Genomic DNA, 20925 nt, shown 5'->3' on the forward strand with positions numbered 1-20925 from the left:
AGAATGAACTTCGACACGGCCACAAGACTCATTCCATACGTTCCACAGACACCAAGGTTATATCGTGTACCGAAGGTCCACGAAGAAGCTTGTCCCTTACGGTCCGTTGTGAATACCACTGATCCACCGACACACAGTTTAACAGAAGAAGTGCTTCGATATTAGGTGAGCCACACTAATCCCTACGTTAAGGACTCCATCCATTTTGTAGAAATTTTAAAAGTGTACCTACGCTATGGGCCTGATGGTCGGCTTCGACATGGAGTCTTTATTCACGAATGTACCAGCAGACACCGTGAACATCTTGGAGGAACGCATGGCACCCGAAGTCTGCAAGCCAGTGCGCCACTCTTTAACGACCACCTATTTCAGATAGACGTTTCGCCTGTCTCTCCTACACTCTTGCAGGAGGCACAAGGTATCTGTACCGACTCCGACCGATCATGGCCTTTCTGCCATCTGGCCAAATGTCTGACGATAGCCGCCCGTCATCCGACACGGAACAGCATGTTAGGAAGCAACGGTCGCCGGGGAAACGGAAGAGACAACGCCGTACCCCTTCTGATGACTGCGTCCATCGGATGTCTGCACAGGATGACGACACCGCTACTGATGGTGCGCTGTCCTCTGACACCCTCACTCCCGACGACGCGACGTCCTTCACCGCCTCCATCTCCAGTCAGCGTCCACCTCCGGACACCGACCTTCCTCCGCCTGCGTCTGATATAGTTGCCTCCCTTTCTGTGTCTGACGCTGCCTGTGGGCGCATGTCTGATAGTGTTCCATTGAACCAGCCCGGTGACGCATCTGTCTCCTGAGCGGACGACGTCGATGCTGAGGATGGACATTCTGGAGGTTTACAGAACGATGGACCCCCTTGGTGGTGCCGGCCCCCTCCCCGTCCCAGTGATTTGTCCTTCCACGAGGGCCTAACAGGGAGTTCCCTGTGCTTCCACTGTGTTTGAATCGCCTGTCCTCCTGGCGCTGGCACCTTTCCAGACTTATCGCATAGCCATGGTCAATGTCAACACTATTCGTATACGTCACAAACTGGCTTTACTCCATGTCATGCTGTATACCTCCTTCAGGAGGTGCACATTGCAAATATCTGTGCTCCCCAAGGTCTTACAGTACATATCTCTCATGCTTCCACTACTGGTAGTGGGGTAGCGATCCTCTTAAGCGACGGTGTCCTCGCCGATGCAGTTGCCTATCTCCCTGATGCCAGAGGTGTGGCTCTCATGTGGCGTCAGGATCGTCCATGTCTATACGCCATCTGGTCCAGGTCGCCTCAGCGAACGTTCCACCTTCTTATCAGAGTCACGCCTCTTTCCCTTGGCAGGCAGGATGCATTGATCATGGAAGGCGATTTCAACCCAGCCACCCAAAGACCAACTACCACGTCACTCTCCGTGGGCGGCACTAGCGACAATTCTTCAGCCTAGTGGATTCTTGGGAGTATGTTCATTGCGATCGTCTGGTGTTTACGTATTTCCAACCGCCTCGACCGTGTTTACATCTCCCGCGATATTGTCAGTGGGATGCAGGCTGCTGAAGTCTGGCCCACTGCGTTCCCTGACCATGATGCATATATCTGCGTCATCAATCTCCACCGCCAAAGGGTATGGCGCGGCCGTGGGCCGTGGAAACTGAACACGATCCAGATTACTTCACTCGACTGCCAGCAGCTCATCTAGACCACGTGGGCAGCTTGTCGTCGACGTCGTGATGCCTATCAGACTGCCCTGTCTTGGTGGGTGCTCTCTGCAAAGCCTGGACTCCGCAAGGCCTTGACTGGTTGCAGAAGGGAGGTCGCGGCGTGTCGGCGACGAACTCTGGAATTCTATTTCACCATTCTCCGGGAGTGTGGTATGATGCCGTATTCTCCAGAGCACCAGGCGATGGTGAATCGTATCAAGGCACAGCTCACATCCCTCTCTGGCCGCGTCCTTGAAGGAGCCACGGTCAGAGCCCGCACACACAATGGGTAAGTGCAAGAGCGTCCATCTGTGTATCATGTCATAGCGGAACGACGTCACCGTCGGAGGAATTAAATTAATGTTCTTACGACCGATGGAGGGCAGGAGTTTGACACCCAAGGGGATATCTGATCTGCCCACCATGCCCATTATGTTATGCTGTACCTTGAACAACGTCACCGCCTTGCCAAAATTACGGCGGTCTTCAGATTCTCCTTTGGTTCGGTTCCCGTGGATGCGATCTTGGATCAGATTGCTAAAGTGACGGAGGACGAAGTCCATGACGCTATCTAGGGGGATTGTACCTACAGGTCGTCTGACCCTGGCTGCCTCCCACTGGAGTTTTATTGGACGTGTCGTCCCCTTCTTGCGCCAGTGTGGACGGAAATTTGCCAGGACCTTATGTCACCTTTGGCATCGATTCCAAACGGTTTCCTTGATGGTTTCCTCATTCCCATCCAAAAGCCTCGGGGTACCTTACTGATGTGCAATTACCGCCACTTGTTACTCAAGAGCGACACAAAGATCTTTACCCGGCTGTTGGCATCGCGGCTAAACTTCTTTTGGAGGTGCCAATAACATGCGCACTGCGCTCTGCCGTTATCGGGACATAATCGCCCTTGCTCACGCTCGTCGGATGCCTGGATTTTTGGGAGTGCTTGACTTCAGCCAGCGTTCGATCGGGTCGATTACGACTGCCTGGAAGGGGTGCTCCGCAAAATGGGCTACCCTGAAACCGTCGATTTCGTAATTAGCCTTCTTCGTGGAGCTACGTCTCTTGTACTCTACAATGGCCGTCTTACTCCTTCCATCTCGATCCGTCGATCAGTGCGTCAAGGCTGCCCGCTCTCTGCACTGCTGTACGCTTTCGCCGTGGAACAGTTGCTATGTGGCGTCGGTCAACACCTCTCTGGGATGTCTCTCAGTGACCATGTACTCAGCTGCACGGCATAGGCAGACGATCTGATCATTGTTCTTCGTAGCTTTGCTGAGGTCATGGAGTGACTGGCATGGTTTTCCATCTAGGGTAGCTTCCTTAACCTCCGCAAATCGAGCGCCATGGCTACAGGTGCGGGGCTTACTGTGAACAGCATTGCTCCTTTGCGTGTAGCTGATACTATCCGATGTTTAGGACTATTTCGCTAGTGATCTGCGGCGGACGATTGTCCTCAACTGTCAATTTCTACTTTCCCAACTACGAGCTGGCCTCTTAGATCACCGTTCACGAGCACTCGATCTCCTGCAGCGCACACAATACGTAAATGTGTATTTGGCGTCACGTATTGCCCATGTGGCACAGACACTTGCTAAACCGCCATCCACGACCCGCCGCATGCCATCGACATTGCGTTTGTTTGGTTTCCATGGCCTTCTGTACAAAAGATAAGGTACTAAACTCTCACTCTCCCGCGGTGCAGGATACTGTGATACTGCCTGCGCAATTGACATCCACGAAGGCGATCTATGGTTTCCCCTCAGCAGCACAGGTCACCAAATGTCGTTGAAGGGAAGCTTCCTGACGTCGACTGACGTGCCGTTTGTAGGGTATACTCATCCATATATTTGCTGCTGCCTCAGGCTCATGTTGTCAACTGCAACATGGGTTTTAAGCCATGATTAAAACATACAAACATTCAGTTTCAGAACTTTTATTCTAAGATATGAGGGTCACTCAAAAAGAAATGCGCACTATTTTTTTCAATCCATCTTTTATTCTACATGTTTAAAAGTTTTACAGTGTGTAGATACATCCTTTAGGAGCAATATTTTCATTTCTCCACATAATTTCCATCCCTCTCAACTGCCTTACACCATCTTGGAACCAGAGCCTGTAGACCCGCACGGTAAAATTTTGGACCAACGTGTTAGAGCCACTGTTTGGCAACGTGCACAAGGGAGTCATCATGTTCAAACCTTGTTCCACGAAGAGAGTCTTTCAGTTTCCCAAAGAGATGAGTCACATGGAGCCAGGTCAGAACTGTAAGGCGGGTGTTTCGATGTTGTCCACCTGAGTTTTGTGATCGCTTCCGTGGTTTTTTGACTGACATGTAGCCGTGCATTGTCGTGCATCCTGCTTTTGCCGATGTGGTCGAACACGACTCAGTCGAACTTGAAGTTTCTTCGGTGTCAACACGTATACATCAGAATTTGTGGTGGTTCCACTTGGAATGACGTCCACAAGAAAGAGTCCTTCGGAATCAAAAACACTATAGCCATAACTTTTCCGGCAGAAGGTGTGGTTTTGAGTTTTTTTCTTGGGTGAATTTGCATGATGCCACTCCACTAATTGCCTCTTCATCTCTGGTGCAAAGTGATGGAGCCATGTTTCATCTCCTGTCACAGTTCTTCCAAGAAATTCATCTCCACCATTCTGATACTGTTTCAAAAGTTCGCTGCATACCGTTTTTCTTGTTTCTTTGAGCCACTGTCAACATCTTGGGAACCCACCTGGCACAAACCTTTTTTGACGCCAACACTTCCAGTATTCTGCAAACACTTCCTTCCCCTATCTCACCGTAGCGTGACAATTCGTTCACTGTGATGCGTCTGTCAGCAGTCACCAATTCGTTAACTCTCTGCACGTTGTCTGGAGTGTGTGCAGTACGAGGCCCGCCGCTGCGAGGACGATCCTCAACGTCGCCGTGCCCGCTTTCATCATGTAACCTGCTTGCCCACCGACTAACTATACTGCGATCGACAGCAGCATCTGCATACACCTTTTTCAACCTCTTGTGGATGTTTCCCACTGTCTCGTTTTCACAGCACGGGAATTCTATGACAGCACGTTGCTTCTGACGAACGTCAGGTGTAGCAGCCATCTTGAAGACATGTTGTTACGGCGCCACTCACGGGAACAGGTTGAACTAAGTTTGAAAACAAGCGGTAAGGATGTATCTACACACTGTAAAACTTTCACACATGCAGAATGAAAACTGTATTCTTACAAAAATAGTGTGCATTTCTTTTAGAGTGACCCTCGTATTTCATAATTGCACTGACATGCTTACAACACTCAGTTAAATTTTCCTTAAGTCATTACATGCTTCTTGCACGGAATCTAATAAAATATTAACTACTCATGCCAACATGGCTGCCCCTTTATATATAAATCCGAACAATCCTCAGTATTGTTATAAAGGATTTTTAATAAAATTACAATTAAAACTGTTGTCTTAACATAAATGACAAATATGTAGAACGAAATGAAAAATATATAGAACGAATACATTTATCGAACTTTAACCATTAAATATTTTATAAATGTGAAAATAGTCAAATATGAAATATTAACAATACTTTTACTATTTTTATAAAATGCAAAAGATACATGGATCGGAAAATGTTCCTACCAATATATTTGTTTCCAAGTCACCTATAGAGTGTGGCTATATAGGTCTTTTATTTGTTATTGACAGAATACCTAAAGAACTACCTATGTTTAAATACCACGTATAACATTTTCGCTAATTACTTTTTAATTTTCTAATCAATTCTGATTCTCTCAGTTGGTTTTTTATTTAGATACAACAGATTTTAATTTAGTTGTTGTTTTAATACAAATCCATCTCAGTTTCAAAGAAATGACTTTGACCAATGTCAACTAATGAAGTGAATCCTAAATGCTCCTACCAATTACAGGACTTATATACTTTAAATGGGTTTCAATGGACTGTTACGTCTCACACCGACGTGCAGTCTGCACGGTACCTTACTGACAATGGGAAGCAAGTATGCCGGGCACGCCTTCACTGGATTCACCTCGCAGACACTCTGTTGTGTGTCGACTGTGACGTTATGGACACAGACCGGTACCGCCTGGTGTGCAGATTGACAAGAGGTGTCTGGTTGTTGGTGTGACAGACGTTGTCCCTAGTTACCTGTACGACTCCACATCAGATACCTACTCAACTGCTCCGCTTTCCGGACGCAGAGTACTTCCCGCAAGCGAAGACGAACTACGTGAAGTGGATTTATGTACACGCAGCACACTACTTGTTTGCATATGGCGAGAAAAGTATCCATGATTTTTGACAGTTCCTTAATAAACGCTATTGTGCAGTTGTCTGCAATCCAAAATACAGACTTTTTTCTGCAATTTCCTTTACACTGTCGTCCTTAATCCACCCCAGAGCTGGGATGTTCCTGTCATGAGTAGTTGATCCCCGCCTCTTAGATCCGATATATTCTTTGGTCATGAGAATGTTCTTTTCAGAAAAAGTATACGTTGATAGTCTCCTCGCGACCCCGGATTCCTCCTATTCTCCGTGGTATTAATGTTAAAAAAATAAATAAACAAAAATAAAAAAGAAAAAAATAACGATTTTAATTGTACCTCTACTCCACGTTCCCTATGCTTTTCTTGGTTCCTGGAGGGTGGGAACGGGACGTGGTGGCCAGGCCTTGGGTTGTGACCCTTGAACCCCTGCCCACTTTTCCCCCATTCCTCACTTTGGGAGCCTGGAAGGTTCCTTAAAAGAAAGCAAGAGAGGATTAGTGTCTTTGATCAGCAATGAAAATGTCTTCGGTCTTGGGTTCCAAACCGGTCTGTTTAAATTTTGATTAATAATCAGCACTGGCGGCCGAAGGCTTCCGGCATAAGTCATCCTCATCCTGGCAACGTCCTAGCCAAAGACCGCGGAGGGAGTAGACATAGGTTCAGGGCACTCTCTTGTCCTAGGGAGAATCAGCTGTGATCAACGGCATGGGGATGCAGAATGCAATGGAAACCACTGCATTAAAGACAAGTAACGTGTATCCACAAGGCATGTGGCCTTTAACTGAAAAAGTGTCATGATGATCTCTCCATTGGCAAGAGATTCTGGAATAGTCCCCAATTCTGATCTCCGGGAGAGGACTGCCAAGATGAAGGTGACCTTGAGAAAAAGACTCAATAAGCAGCGAAAGGGAAACTTTCTTTGAGTCGGGGCCTTAAATGTCAGAAGCTTGAACGTGGTAGTGAAGCTAGAAAAGCTGAAAAGGGAAATACAAAGGCTTAACCTAGGTACAGTAGGGGTCAGTGAAGTGAGATGGAAAGAAGACAAGGATTTCTGATCCGATGGGTATAGGGTAATATTAATAGCAGCAGAAAATTGTGTAACGGGAGTAGGATTCGTTATGAATAGGAAGGTAGGGCAGAACATTGTGTGTTAGGGTTGTTCTTATCAGAATCGACAGCAAACCAACACCGACAACTATAGTTCAGGTATACATGCCGACGTCGCAAGCTGAAGCTCAAGATGAAGAGATAGAGAAAGTGTATGAGGATACTGAAAGGGTAATACAGTACGTAAAGGGAGACGACAATTTAATAGTCATGGACGACTGGTATGCAGATGTAGGGGAAGGGGTAGAAGAAAAGGTTATTGAAGAGTAGGGCTTCGGACAAGAAATGAGATAGGAGAAGGACTAATTGAATTCTGTAATAAATTTCAGCTAGTAATAGCGAATACTCTGTTCAAGAATCACAAGAGGAGGAGGTATACTTGAGAAAGGTCGGGTGATACGGGAAGATTCCAGTTACATTACATCATGTTCATACAGAGATTCCGAAATCAGATACTGGATTGTAAGGCGTGCCTATGAGTAGATACAGACTCAGATCACAATATAGTAGTGATGAGGCGTAGGCTGAGGACGTTAGTCAGGAAGAACAATACGCAGAGAAGTGGGATACAGAAGTACTAAGGAATAGCCAGATACGCTGGAAGTTCTCTTAGGCTATAGATACACAAATATGGAATATTTCAGTACGCAGTACGGTTGAAAAGGAATAGACGTATCTAAAAAGTGCCATTACAGAAGTTGGAAAGAAACATAGATAGAAAGAAGGTAACTCCAAAGAAACCATGTGTAAAAAAAGGAATACTTCTGTTGATCGATGAAAGGAGGAAGTACAAAAATGTTCCGGGAAACTCAGGAATACGGAAATACAAGTCGCTGAGAAATGAAATAAATAGGAAGTGCAGGGAAGCTAAGACGAAATGGCTGCATGAAAAATGTGACGAAGTCGAAAAAGAAATGATTTTCGGAAGGACAGACTCAGCATATAGGAAAGTCAAAACAACCTTCGGTGGCGTTAAAAGCAAGGGGGCAACATTAAGAGTGCAACGGGAATTCCATTGCTAAATGCTAGGAGAGGGCGTATAGGTGAAAAGAATACATTGAAAGGATCTATGAGGGGAGAGATTTGTCTGATGTGATAGAAGAGGAAACAGGATTCGATTTAGAAGATAGAGGATGCAGTATTGGAATCAAAATTTAAAAGTGCTTTGGAGGACTTAAGATCAAAGAAGGCAGAAGGGATAGATAACATTCCATCAGAATTTCTAAAATCATTGGGGGGAAGTGGCAACAAAACGACTATTCACGTCGGTGTGTAGAATGCACGATTCTGGTGACGTACCATCTTACTTTCGGAAAAATATCATCGACACAATTACGCAGACTGCCAGGGTTGACAGGTGCGAAAGTTAACAAACAATCAACTTAAGAGGTCAGAAGTTGCTGACAAGAATAATATAAAGAAGAATGGAAAAGAAACTTGAGGATGCTCTAGATGACGATCAGTGTGGCTTTAGGAAAGGTAAAGGAATGAAGGCATGAAGTTACTGCTGATAATGGAAGCAAGACTGAAGAAAAATAAAGACACGTTCATAAGATTTATCAACCTGTAGAAAGTGTTCGACAGCGTAAAATGGTTCAAAATGTTCGTAATTCTGAGAAAAACAGGGATAAGCTATAGGGAGGGACGGGTAATATACAATATGTACAAGAGCCTAGAGGGAGTAACGAGAGTGGCCAACCAAGAACTAAATGCTCGGGTTAGAAATGTTGCAAGGCAGGTATGTAGTCTTTTGCCCCTACTGTTCAATCTGTGGATCGAAGAAGCAATGATGGAAATAAAAGAAAGTTTGAGGAGTAGAATTAAAATTCAAGGCGAAGAGATATCAATGATACGGCTCGCTAAAGACGTTGCTGTCCTGAGTGAAAGTCAAGAAGAATTACGTGATCTGGTGAATGGAATGAACAATGTAATGAGTAAAGAATATGGACTGAGAGCAAATCGATGAAAGACGAAAGTAATGAGTAGTAGCAAAAATGAGAACAGCGAAAAACTTAACATCAGGATTGATGGTCATGACGTAGGTGAAATTAGGGAATTCTGCTTCCTAGGCAGCAAGATTAGGCCGCGTGGGGTTAGCCGAGCGGTCTAAGGCGCTGCAGTCATGGACTGTGCGGCTGGTCCTGGCGGAGGTTCGAGTCCTCCCTTGGGCATGGGTGTGTGTGTTTGTCCTTAGGATAATTTAGGTTAAGTAGTGTCTAAGCTTAGGGACTGATGACCTTAGCAGTTAAGCCCCACAAGATTTCACACATACACAGCAAGATTACACATAACGGATGGAGCAAGGAGGACATCAAAAGCAAACTAGCACTAGCAAAAAGGGCATTCCTGGCCAAGATAAGTCTCCTTTTATCAAAGAAAGGCCTTAATTTGAGGAAGAAATTTCAGGGAGTGTACGTGTGGAGTACAGCATTGTATGGTAGGAAAACATGGACTGTGGGAAACTGGAACAGAAGATAATCGAAGCATTGAGATGTGGGGATACAGACGAATGTTGAAAATTGGTTGGACTGATGAAGGATAGGGTGAAAGGACATGTTTTAAGACACCAGGGAATGACTTCCATGGTACTACAGGGAGCTGTAGAGGGCAAAAACTGTAGAAGACAGAGATCGGAATACATCTAGCAAGTAATTGAGGATGTATGTTGCACGCGTTTCTCTGAGATGAAGAGATTGGCACGGGAGAAGAATTCGTGGAGGCCCGCATCGAACAACTCAGAAGACTGATACCTCAAAAATTAAAAAAAATTAAAAGAAATGATGGCATGCAGAACATGAGTCCTGCTGGATCGATGGTAGTCCGCCCAAGAAACTATTTTGCTGGTTTCCATGATATCAGAAAATTCCGAGAAATCGACGTAATGTTATAAAACACGAAGGTGTAACATGAATGCATATGGCTGAAGGAGAAGCATATAGCATGTAGAAGTCAAGAAGTGGATTCCAAGTGTGTGACGATGCTAGTGATGGTTATAGTGATGACGGCGGCGGTGATATCGTATCAGTAATGCATATTTGTACTTTTTTGCTGGCATTGCATAAATAGCAGCTCATAAATTTGTGTTTACAGCTAAACAGCGTAGTTCTAGTGACACCTTTCAATGGATGATAACCATGAGTTGTAGGTAAATTACTTCCAATATTTTAACTTAATTAGTATACATTAAACTACGTAGTTGTTTGTGTCAAACCTTAACAGTGGCAGCGTGGAATATATTTGCCGTTGAATTTAAATTTAATCTTTCAAACGATACGAGCTATTGATTAGTAGCATTATCTCTCCAATTAATCTGATAATATAAAAAAAATATGCGCTAAACAAGTGAAAGGCTGCCAGAAGACTAGTGAATATTAAGGAGTGCTAAGTATCATGAAGGCAATTAAAAATGAGATGTCGTGTGTGGTATGGAAAAGAACATGCTATTGCTAATTTAATATTCTTGAAAACTAGTGACACATAGAAGGTAAACAATCAGCGTCATTTATATGCTTCAAAGGATGGCCTGTTCTCACCTCCTTCTGGGACAACTGCATGTACCGTTAATTCTGGCTGATGGCCCGTTTTAGGGTGGCAGAAACTGCGGTATTAACAATGACTTGGTCTCTCACAACGATAAACTTCGTGCCCCACCCCCCTCCCACACTCCACCGCCCTCATTCCCCATTCAGTTGCGGTTTTTTGCGCTTCCCATGTAACTCATTAACGTTTGTACAGGGTTGTTCGTTAGTGCTGAAACAAGTCCTGGTTTTGGCGGCTATAAATGTCAGTAATTTCCTTTATCGTTTTATTGTAGTGACTTACTGAAGCCCCATAAAATTAATACTTCCCTCAGCCTCTTTCTGCCAAATTGATTGTTGGTCTTTTTCATTTATTTATGTTGTCACATTGTGTTTAACAGTGCTGTTTTTAATGCAGTATTCTGGTTCTCACATGACGTCGTGGATTGGGAGGAAATGGGTTAAAAATCTCCATTCAGGCAATTATCAGAATGGATGACACCAGAAGAGCTCCAGAGATTCCCGGTCCAACTTACCTAGGGCTATGTACTCTGAAGTGCAAGCTTAACAACCAGAGTATCTTCTTATACATATCTAGATCAGACGTGGACCACACATACAAAGAACTGCTACAGCATAGTACAGAGAGTAACTGAAAGGAATAAGCAATGAGATGAACAGAAATAACACTTTTATTCAAAGACAATAATTAAATTGAACCCACCGAGATTTTTGATTGTCCTCTGGACAGTAAGGACTTGGTTCTTGATAGATTGTGATCACGACGGACGGCACTGCAGGCTCTGCAACGGGTTCCCTTGCTGGCTAGAAGGTTAGTAAGGAGTTCTTGTGGTAGCGAGATCCATTTCTCCACCAGTGCAGTTGACGTCTGGTGCATATGGAGGAGCTGCAATACGTCTTCCCAACGCATCCCAGACCTGCTCGACGGGATTTAAGTAGGTGATGGGGCAGGTCTGTCTATCCGCTGTTACCCTCTCGTTTCAAGAACTACCCCACTTGCACAGTTCAATGTGGTCGCGCACTGTCGTCCATAAAAATGAAGTCGGGGTCGAAAGCACCCCTGAAGAGACGGACTTGGAGAAGGAGTACAGTTGGACAGTAACGTTGATGAGGTTTGCTACTTGGGCACCAAAGTAATTGATGATGGCCGAAATAGAGAGGATATAAAATGTAGGCTGGCAATGATATAAAAGGCGTTTCTGAAGGAGAGAAATTTGTTAACTTTTTGTCTGGAGTGAATCCTTGCATGGAAATGAAATATGGACGATAAACTGTTTAGAAAATAGAGGACAGAGGCTTTTGTAATGTGATGCTACAAAAGAATTCTGAAAATTACACAGGTAGATGCCGTATCTAATGAGTAGATACTGAATGGAACTGGGGAGAGAAGAAATTTGTGGCATAACTTGAATAAGTGAAGACAGCGAGGAATCACCGGTTTAGTGGTGGAGGTAAGTCTGATGGGGAGTGGGGTAAAGTCGTAGACGGAGACAGAGAGATGAAAACAGTAAGCAAATTAAGAAAGCTGTAAGTTGCAGTGTTATTCACAAAACGGCTCCAATGGCTCTAAGAACTATGGGTCTTAACATCTGAGGTCATCAGTCTCCTATACTCAGTACTACTTAAACCTAACTAACCTAAGGACATCACACACATGCATGCCCGAGTCAGGATTCGAACCTGCGACCGTAGCAGCAGCGCGGTTCCGGACTGAAGCGCCTAGAACCTCTCGGCTACAACGGCTGGCTGTATCCACAGATAGAGAGGCTTGCACAGGGTGTAGTAGCATGAACAGCCGCATCAAATCAGTCTTGAGACTGAAGACTACAACAACAATCACTTACATTCCAACGGATGGTTTGTAACAGTAAAAAATTATACTGACATCTGACCATGTCTTCTGGTTGCTTTATGTTTGTTGTCAGGCAGTGTATATGAGCAGCTTCGTTAAACAATTACATAGTGACACCTGTAATTTCCGCTAATTTTTACGACTGAACTAGTGAAATGAAGGAGTCACTTTATTGCAATAGCGTCCAGCGGGTCGTTGCTATTGCAACAAGTGGTGTACCGGCGTCAAATCCCCGTCTGGCCATCCAGATTTAGGTTTAAGCCCAATGGTTCCTCTGAAAAAGACACGGCCAAGGAGAATTTAATTTCCCATCCTTCCCATTCTGATTTTGTGCACAGTGGCTAATGAGCGACGCAGCGTCGAAACCTAAACTTCCTCCAGTTGGCCGCTACACGACTGAACGCGGAACACCGACCCCTCCGTGCAGCACTTACCCTCACGGCCCACCACTTGCCTCGTTGCCACCAAGGGTGCCACCCGCCGCCGCCGCCGCCGCCGCTGCCGCCGCCAGGTATTGATCAAGGCCGCCCTCGGCTACTTGCCTGCCTGCCCCAAATTCTCACCAGCGGCATGCAGCACGCCGTCTTCTGCGTCACCTGCAACGGCAGACATCTACTCGATAATAGAATAAGCAATTCTGCGATTATGTGCCGGCCTCACCACCTTTTCAGGATCGATTCTCTTTCACGAATACCTTTCCTTGCAGCAAAACAACCCGACGTGATGTAAGTACACAAGGAAACTACCGTGTACGACCGTACACGGTTCCAATGTGTTCCAAAAGGTCGAGCGCATAAGTGCGCTTTTTCAGGCGGTCGTATCTCGGGTACTATTCAACATAGAGGTGTGGAGTCTAGTGTTTTGGAAAGCCCTTGACCTAACTATCATTTGTACACCCACAGGGAAAACAGGCATACTGTAACTATCCTGCAGTATGGTGTCAAAATTTAAACATTACACAATCCTCCCTGCATCTCAGGAAGTCGTCCACAGTTCGTGGTCTCGCTTCCCGAGCTCGGGGTCCCGGGTTCGATTCCCGGATTTTCAGCTACCTCGAGATGACTGAGTATTCGTGTTGTCCTCATGATTTCATCATCAATCATGAGTGGCGAGTTTGGACTGAGCAAAGGTTGGGAATTTGTACGGGCAAGATAACTGCACAGTTGAGCGCCCCACAAACCAAACATCATCATCATCTCAGGAAATTGAGAAAATCGGCTACTTTTTTTGCAGTACGTATGGGCTAGGCTTACACACTGAGGTACAGAAGTCATAGGACAGTGATACGCAAATGTAGTATCGCGTACCCAAGGTATAAAAGGGCAGTGCATGGGCGGGGACTGTCATTTGTACTCAAGTGATTCATGTGAAAACGTTTCCCACGTGATTATGGACGCGCAACGTTAACTAACAGACTTTCAACGCAGAAAGGTTGTTGGAGCTAGATGCATGATATATTCCATTTAGGAAATTGTTGCTGTTGTTGTTGTTGTTGTTGGGGTCTTCAGTCCAAACACTGGTTTCATGCAGCTCTCCATGCTACTCTATCCTGTGCCAGCTTCTTCATCTACGAGTAACTACCGCAACGTACATCCTTTTAAATCTGTTTAGCGTATTCATCTCTTGGTCTACCTCTACGATTTTTACCCTCCATGATTTCCTCCAGTACTAAACTGATGATTTCTTGGTGCCTCAGAACGTGTCCTACCAATCTGTCTCTTCTTTTAGTCAGGTTGTACCACAATTTCCTCTTCTCCCCAATTCTATTCAGTACCTCCTCACTAGTTACGTGATCTATCCATCTAATATTCATCAGTCTTCTGTAGCACCACATTTCGAAAGCTTCTATTCTCTTCTTGTCTAAACTATTTATCGTCCATGTTTCACTTCCATACATGGCTACACTCCAAGCAAATACTTTCAGAAACGACTTCTTGATACTTAAATCTATACTCGATGTTAACAAATTTCTCTTCTTCAGAACCGCTTTCCTTGCCATTTTATATACTCTGTACTTCGACCATCATCAGTTATTTTGCAAAACTCATCTACTACTTTACGTGTATCATTTCCTAATCTAATTCCCTCAGCATCACTTAACTTCATTCGACCACATTCCATTATCCTCGTTTTGCTTTTATTGATGATCATCTTATATCCTCCTTTCAAGACAGTGTCCATTCTGTTCAACCGCTCTTCCAGGTCCTGTGCTGTCTCTGACAGAATTACATTGTTATCGGCAAACCTCAACGTTTTTATTTCTTCTCCGTGGATTTTAATTCCTGCATCAAATTTTTCTTTTGTTCCCTTTACCGCTTTCTCAACATACAGATTGAATAACATCAGCGGCAGGGTACAATCCTGTCTCACTCCCATGTTCCCTTTCGCTTCCCTTTTGTGCTTCCCTTTCGTGTCCCTCGACTCTTATAACTGCCATCTGGTTTCTGTACAAATTGTAAATAGTCTGTCGCTCCTTGTATTTTACCCCTGAAACCTACAGAATTTTAAAGAAAGTATTCCGGTCAACGTTGTCAAAAGCTTTCTCCAAGTCTACAAATGCTAGAAACGAATGTTTGCCTTTCCTTAATCTATCTTCTAAGATAAGTCGTAGGGCCACTATTCCCTCACGTGTTCCAACATTTCTACGGAATTCAAACTGACCTTCCCCGAGGTCAGCTTCTACCAGTTTTTCCATTCGTCTGTAAGGAATTCGTGTTAGTATTTTGCAGCCATGATTTATGATACTGATAGTTCGGTAATTTTCACACCTGTCGAGACCTGCTTTCTATGGAATTGGAATTATTGTATTCTTCTTGAAGTCTGAGGGTATTTCGCCTGTCTCATACATCTTGCTCACCAGATGGTAGAGCTATGTCGTGGCTGGTCCTCCAAGGTTGTCAGTAGTTGTAACGGAATGTTGTCTATTCCTAAGCCATTTTTTTTGACTTAGGTGCTTCAGTGCTCTGTCAAATTCTTCACGCAGTATCATATCCCCCATCTCCTCTTCATCTGTGTCCTCTTCCATTTCCATAATCGGAAATCGTAACGGAATTAAATATTCCAAGATCCGTAGTGTCAAGAGTGGGCCGAGAATACCAAATTTTGCTCATTACCTCTCAGCATGGCCAACGCCGATGGCCTTCAGTTAACGACCGAGAGGAACGGAGTTTGCGTAGAGTTGTCAGTGCTAACGTACAAGCAACACTGCGTGAAATAACCGCAAAAATCAATATGGGGCATACGACGAACGTATCTGTTAGGGCAATGCGGTGAAATTTGCCGTTAATGGTCTATGGCTGCAGAAGACCGACGCGAGTGTCTTTTCCAACAGGACGATATCGGAGGCAGCACCTGTCCTGAGCTCGTGACCATATTGGTTGGGCCCTAGATGATTCGAAAATCGTGAGATGTTAGATGAGATCCGATTTCAATTGGTAAGTGCTGATGGTAGCGTTCGAGTGTGCCGTAGACACCTCGAAACCGTGGACACAAGTTGTCAACAAGGCACTGTGTAGGCGGGTGGTGGTTCCATAATGGTGTGGGCTGTGTTTACGGGGGATGGACTTGGTCCTCACAAGGGAACCTCCCCATCGCACACCCCTCAGATTTAGTTATAAGCTGGCACAGTGGATAGGCCTTGAAAAACTGAACACAGATCAATCGAGAAAACAGGAAGAAGTTGTGTGGAACTATGAAAAAAATAAGCAAAATATACAAACTGAGTAGTCCATGCGGAACATCTGCAACATCAAGGAACGCTAGGACGTAGGAGCGACCTGGTCTCCTGGTTAGCGTGAGCACATGTGGAAGCAGAGGTCCTTGGTTCAAGTCTCCCCTCGAGTGAAAAGTTTAATTTTTTATTTTCAGACAATTTTAGTGAGGGAGTAGACGTGATTACCATTACTCCAGATTGTACACCTCTTGTGCAACCGTTAGATGTGTTTGGTTTTCGGCAAGTGAAATACTTCGTGAAAAGATTCTATGATTTTGCGAAGATGCACAGGTACACAGAGCAGTACTATTTACGTGATCGCGTGTCAATTATCGAAGTTCAGGCACTCACACATAATCAACTTCGCTTTCCAAAATTCCAGGACATGTTCAGATTTGATTGGACGTATGCAGGATTTGACGGTCTACACACGGAAAAACTTGAAAACGTTAAAAACATATGTTTTGACAGGGAAAACTGTGCGACTGTCAAACTGTTGCATTCATTTGTTGCAGTTTATGTGACAAACTCTTATGTTTTTATCACTTTTTTGGGAGTGATTATCACATCCACAAGAAAACCTAAATCGGGCAAGGTAGAAGAATCTTTTTACCCATTCGCCAAGTGTACAAGTTAGGTGGGTCGACAACATATCCCTGTCATGTGACGCACATACCAGTGTCGTATAGAATATATCAGACGTGTTTTCCTGTGGAGGAATCGGTTGACGTATGACCTTGTGATCAGATGTTTTCGGTTCCCATTGGAGAGGCATGTCCTTTCGTCTACTAATCGCACGGTTTTGCGGTGCGGTCGCAAAACACAGACACTAAACTTATTACAGTGAACAGAGACGTCAATGAACGAACGAACAGATCATAACTTTGCGAAAATAAAGAAATTAAAATTTTCAGTCGAGGGAAGACTTAAACCGAGGGCCTCTCGTTCTGCAGCCGCTCACGCTAACCACGGGACCACGGTGCCCCTTGTTGCTTATCTTGCGCATGGACTACTCACTTTGTGTATTTTGCTTATTTTTTTTTCATAGTTCCACACAACTTCTTCCTGTTTTCTCGATTGATCTGTGTTCAGTTTTTCAAGGCCTATCCACTGTGCCAACTTATAACTAAATCTGCGGGGGGTGCGATGGGGAGGTTCCATTGTCAGGTCCATCTGAACGGATCATTGACTGAAAATGGTTATGTTCGGCTACCTGGAGACAATCTGCAGCCATTCATGGTCTTCATGTTCCCAAATAACGAAGGAATTTTTATGGACGATAGTGCGCCATGTCACCGAATCACAATTGTTCACTGTTGGTTTGAAGAACTTTGTAGACAGTTCGATCGAATGACTTCGCTATCGATCCCATATAATACTTAAGGGACATAATCGAGAGGTCAGTTCGTGCACAAAATCCTGCACTGCCAACACTTTTGCAGTTATGGACGGCTATACAGGCAGCTATAGCATCGCTTCTTGAAAAAAAGAATATAAAATCTAGTAATCGTTATTCAGCGACAATGAAAGCGTTATATGCGCTCCTAGGATTGTAATAATAATGATCTTTGTCTCTTAGGATATAAGAAGAGAACTTTTGTTTCTTCGTACTCTGCTTCTCTTTCGTCTTCTTGGTTCTGACGTCCTAGCTGAAGGTCGCCTATAGATCACGGTCTGTAATTAATGTAACTATATGTAGTGCAATTATAAGTTTTGTTAAATATATATATGTCAGTATCCAATGTAGCATGTGTTTTTGTTAGTAGCAAGAAAGTACCTTCCCTGCCCCTTATTTAATTACGTAACAATTAAACGTTGCCCTAACCATTTTGTGCAAGTGCATTGTTGAAGCGCCGCCATTCGTCTTAAAATGATAAAAGGTTTCTTAATAGTCATTAATTCCGAAAGTATTGAATGAATTTAACCTCAATAAATAGAAAACCGCGTCTTATAATATTTTCCATTTCATTTTAGGCCAGAGGTACAGTTTTATTAAAAACAATTATTTCAGTTCTATACTCTTCCATTGCACATACGCGGCTGTACTGGAGCATCAAGCCTCAGAGAGAAAAATAAATAATTGAGTATTGCGTTTAATTTGCTTATCGCATAACATTAAAGAAAGATATTGTTTTCATCCATCGTGGGTAAGCCTGATGTCTTCACGTTGGAATACGTATGATATTTCTGGCGATAGCTCCCTGAGAAAAATTAGTCTTGGCTTTTAATGAACGTAAAAGAGTGTTTTTAACAGAACATTTCATTCAAATTTAACAGAATATTTAATTTTATTCACTTTTCAAAAAGTTACGGGATACAACGTGGCTTTGCATTTCCATAGGGGACTTCCAACGACTTGAGTCTATACCATGTCGAGTTCCTGCACTACGCCTTCAAAAGGAGGTCGGGCACGATATTATGAAGTAGCCCGTGACTTTTGTTACCTCACTGCAAAAGCGCCATTTATTCATTGGTGGCTCCTGGGAAAACCCCGAAAAACCATGATTTTTTGGGTACGAATGGTAACAGTTGTGGGAATGGTGATTCCTGTACTTTTATTCATGGCATATAGTACAAAGTTTTGCCGTATTGTCTTAAGTAGATTTTCTCGCGGAATCTTGAAACATTTTTCGACCATTATCCGTTGCCGAGCTCCAGAGGTTCAAATTTATCGTATATTTGCACGTAAAATATGGCAGTAACACCAGGTACGAGGCGTTAATGTTGTTGTACTGACGTAGTGAACACATGACAAAGGTTCTAGGGTTATCGCAAGGGTTATGAAGCCACCAAACTATGTTCTTAGTCAGCGTTTTTTCACCGAGTAAACTTTATGACTCGCTTTATCTGTAGAACGGACACGTCTACGTCTACAAATAAGTTCAAAGTGGTACTTCAGTGACAAAAAGGTTCTTAACAAGTTTGAAAAGAACTTAACTGACTGCAAAAAATAATGTGACACTGGGAAGATTGCAAATTCGGTAAAATATTTCTAATGAAGTCTTTACTCTTTTGAGATACTGATCACAAGCTGGGTAAAGTATCCATAAAAATGTAAAACAAACGATTTTGTGTTAACATTATGTTATGCGTAATTATTTTGTTGTTGATATTGGTCTAAGTATATAAATATGTCTAAGTATATAAATAAACTGTTAAGTTTATTCACCTATAGAATTCGTTACACATAGACAACACAGTTTGCTGTAGTAGGGAAAAGGAGGGAACGAGCAGAAAAGTACTCCTGTCTGAGCTCTAAACACGCAAGTACGATCCTCTTTAAAAGACTCTTAACAGAAAAGTTGGAAAGTAGCAACCTCAACCGTATTTCCTCCTTCCTCATCAAAAATTTTGACGTGAGAACATATTCGCTGTTATTGTGCTGTAAGAGATTAGCAGAGAGGCAGTGATGGTGGGAGAGAAGAGACAATGCGAGTGGGAGAGAAAGACAGAGGAGACAGTGACGGTGGGAGAGAGAAAGTCGCAGTGACAAAGAGGTGGGTAAACGTAATAGCCAAAGAGAGGGCAGATATTGATGGTCAGTGAGAAATAGTGGCAGTAAAAAAGAAAGAGAGATTGGGAGATACAGAAGCAGTTAGACCAAAAGAGAGAGGAGACAGTGGGAATGAAAAATGCAGAGGGGTAGCATCCATACATTGGCTTCAAGAGTGATGGGAGAAAGGGGGGGGGGGATCTGAAACATGCCAGACGGGCACACTTTAAAACGTAGGTATAGGGAGGGCGCTTTTTGGATAGAAGCTTTTAGACTCGTGGTTATAGGGAAAAACCCCTCCACCCAGAATTTCTGCCGAGGCGTGATAGAGACAGTGGCAGTGGGAAAGAAAGGCAAACGGGGAGGTGTAATTGAGAAAGGAGGTTGCGCGGTTAGAGGCGCCATGTCACGGACTGCACTGCCAGACCCACCGGAGGTTCGAGTCCTCCCTCGGGCATGGGTGTGTGTGTTGTTCTTAGCGTAAGTTAGCTTAACTAGTGTGTAAGTCTAGGGACCGATGACTTCAGCAATTTGGTCACTTAGAAATTCCCACACATTTGAATTTTTTTTCTTTTTTTTTTTTTTACTGAGAAAGGAGACAGTAGCAATCGGATGTACTGTAAATCAATGGGAGAAAAAGGAGAGAGTGACAGAGATGCATATATAGACATGCCAGGGAGTGCGCATGTCAAAATATTTCTTGTGGAAGGTGGAATAAGGACTGACGGTGCTGGTTCCCCACTTTTCTGTCAGAGTGTTTTAGAGATGATCATACTCACTTTCGTTGTGCTCGGAAAGGTGGATTTTTCTGTCGGTTCAGTTAATATTAATTTAGGTATTCCAGGTATTACGCTGTGAGCGAATGAATTTCTGGGAGAAACGTAACGATTTTTCTCTATCGGCCGGAAACACCTTCAAGCGGTGTTGTGAATCCTAAGACGGTCCGATACACACCCTGCCATGTTACAAACTGAAACTGAACTTCGTTTAGGTGTGCCCTAGCATAAGCAAATATTTGTCAGCACTAGATATTTTATTCGCTTTCGCACCTTTCTCCTTCTGGTTCAAATTATTATCTCTTTCAGCAGTCTCTATAAAATTGACGACCTGTTAGATGACGAAACGTAAAGGTAACAGAGACGCAGTTCTGACGTTGCGGTTGATAAAGGAAACAAGACTGAACAAAAATCAAGACACGTGTCTTGACCTGGAAAAAGCTTTCGACAGCGTAAAACGGTGCAAGGTT

This window comes from Schistocerca serialis, chromosome 2 (assembly GCF_023864345.2).
Source record: "Schistocerca serialis cubense isolate TAMUIC-IGC-003099 chromosome 2, iqSchSeri2.2, whole genome shotgun sequence".
Lineage (NCBI taxonomy): Eukaryota > Metazoa > Arthropoda > Insecta > Orthoptera > Acrididae > Schistocerca > Schistocerca serialis.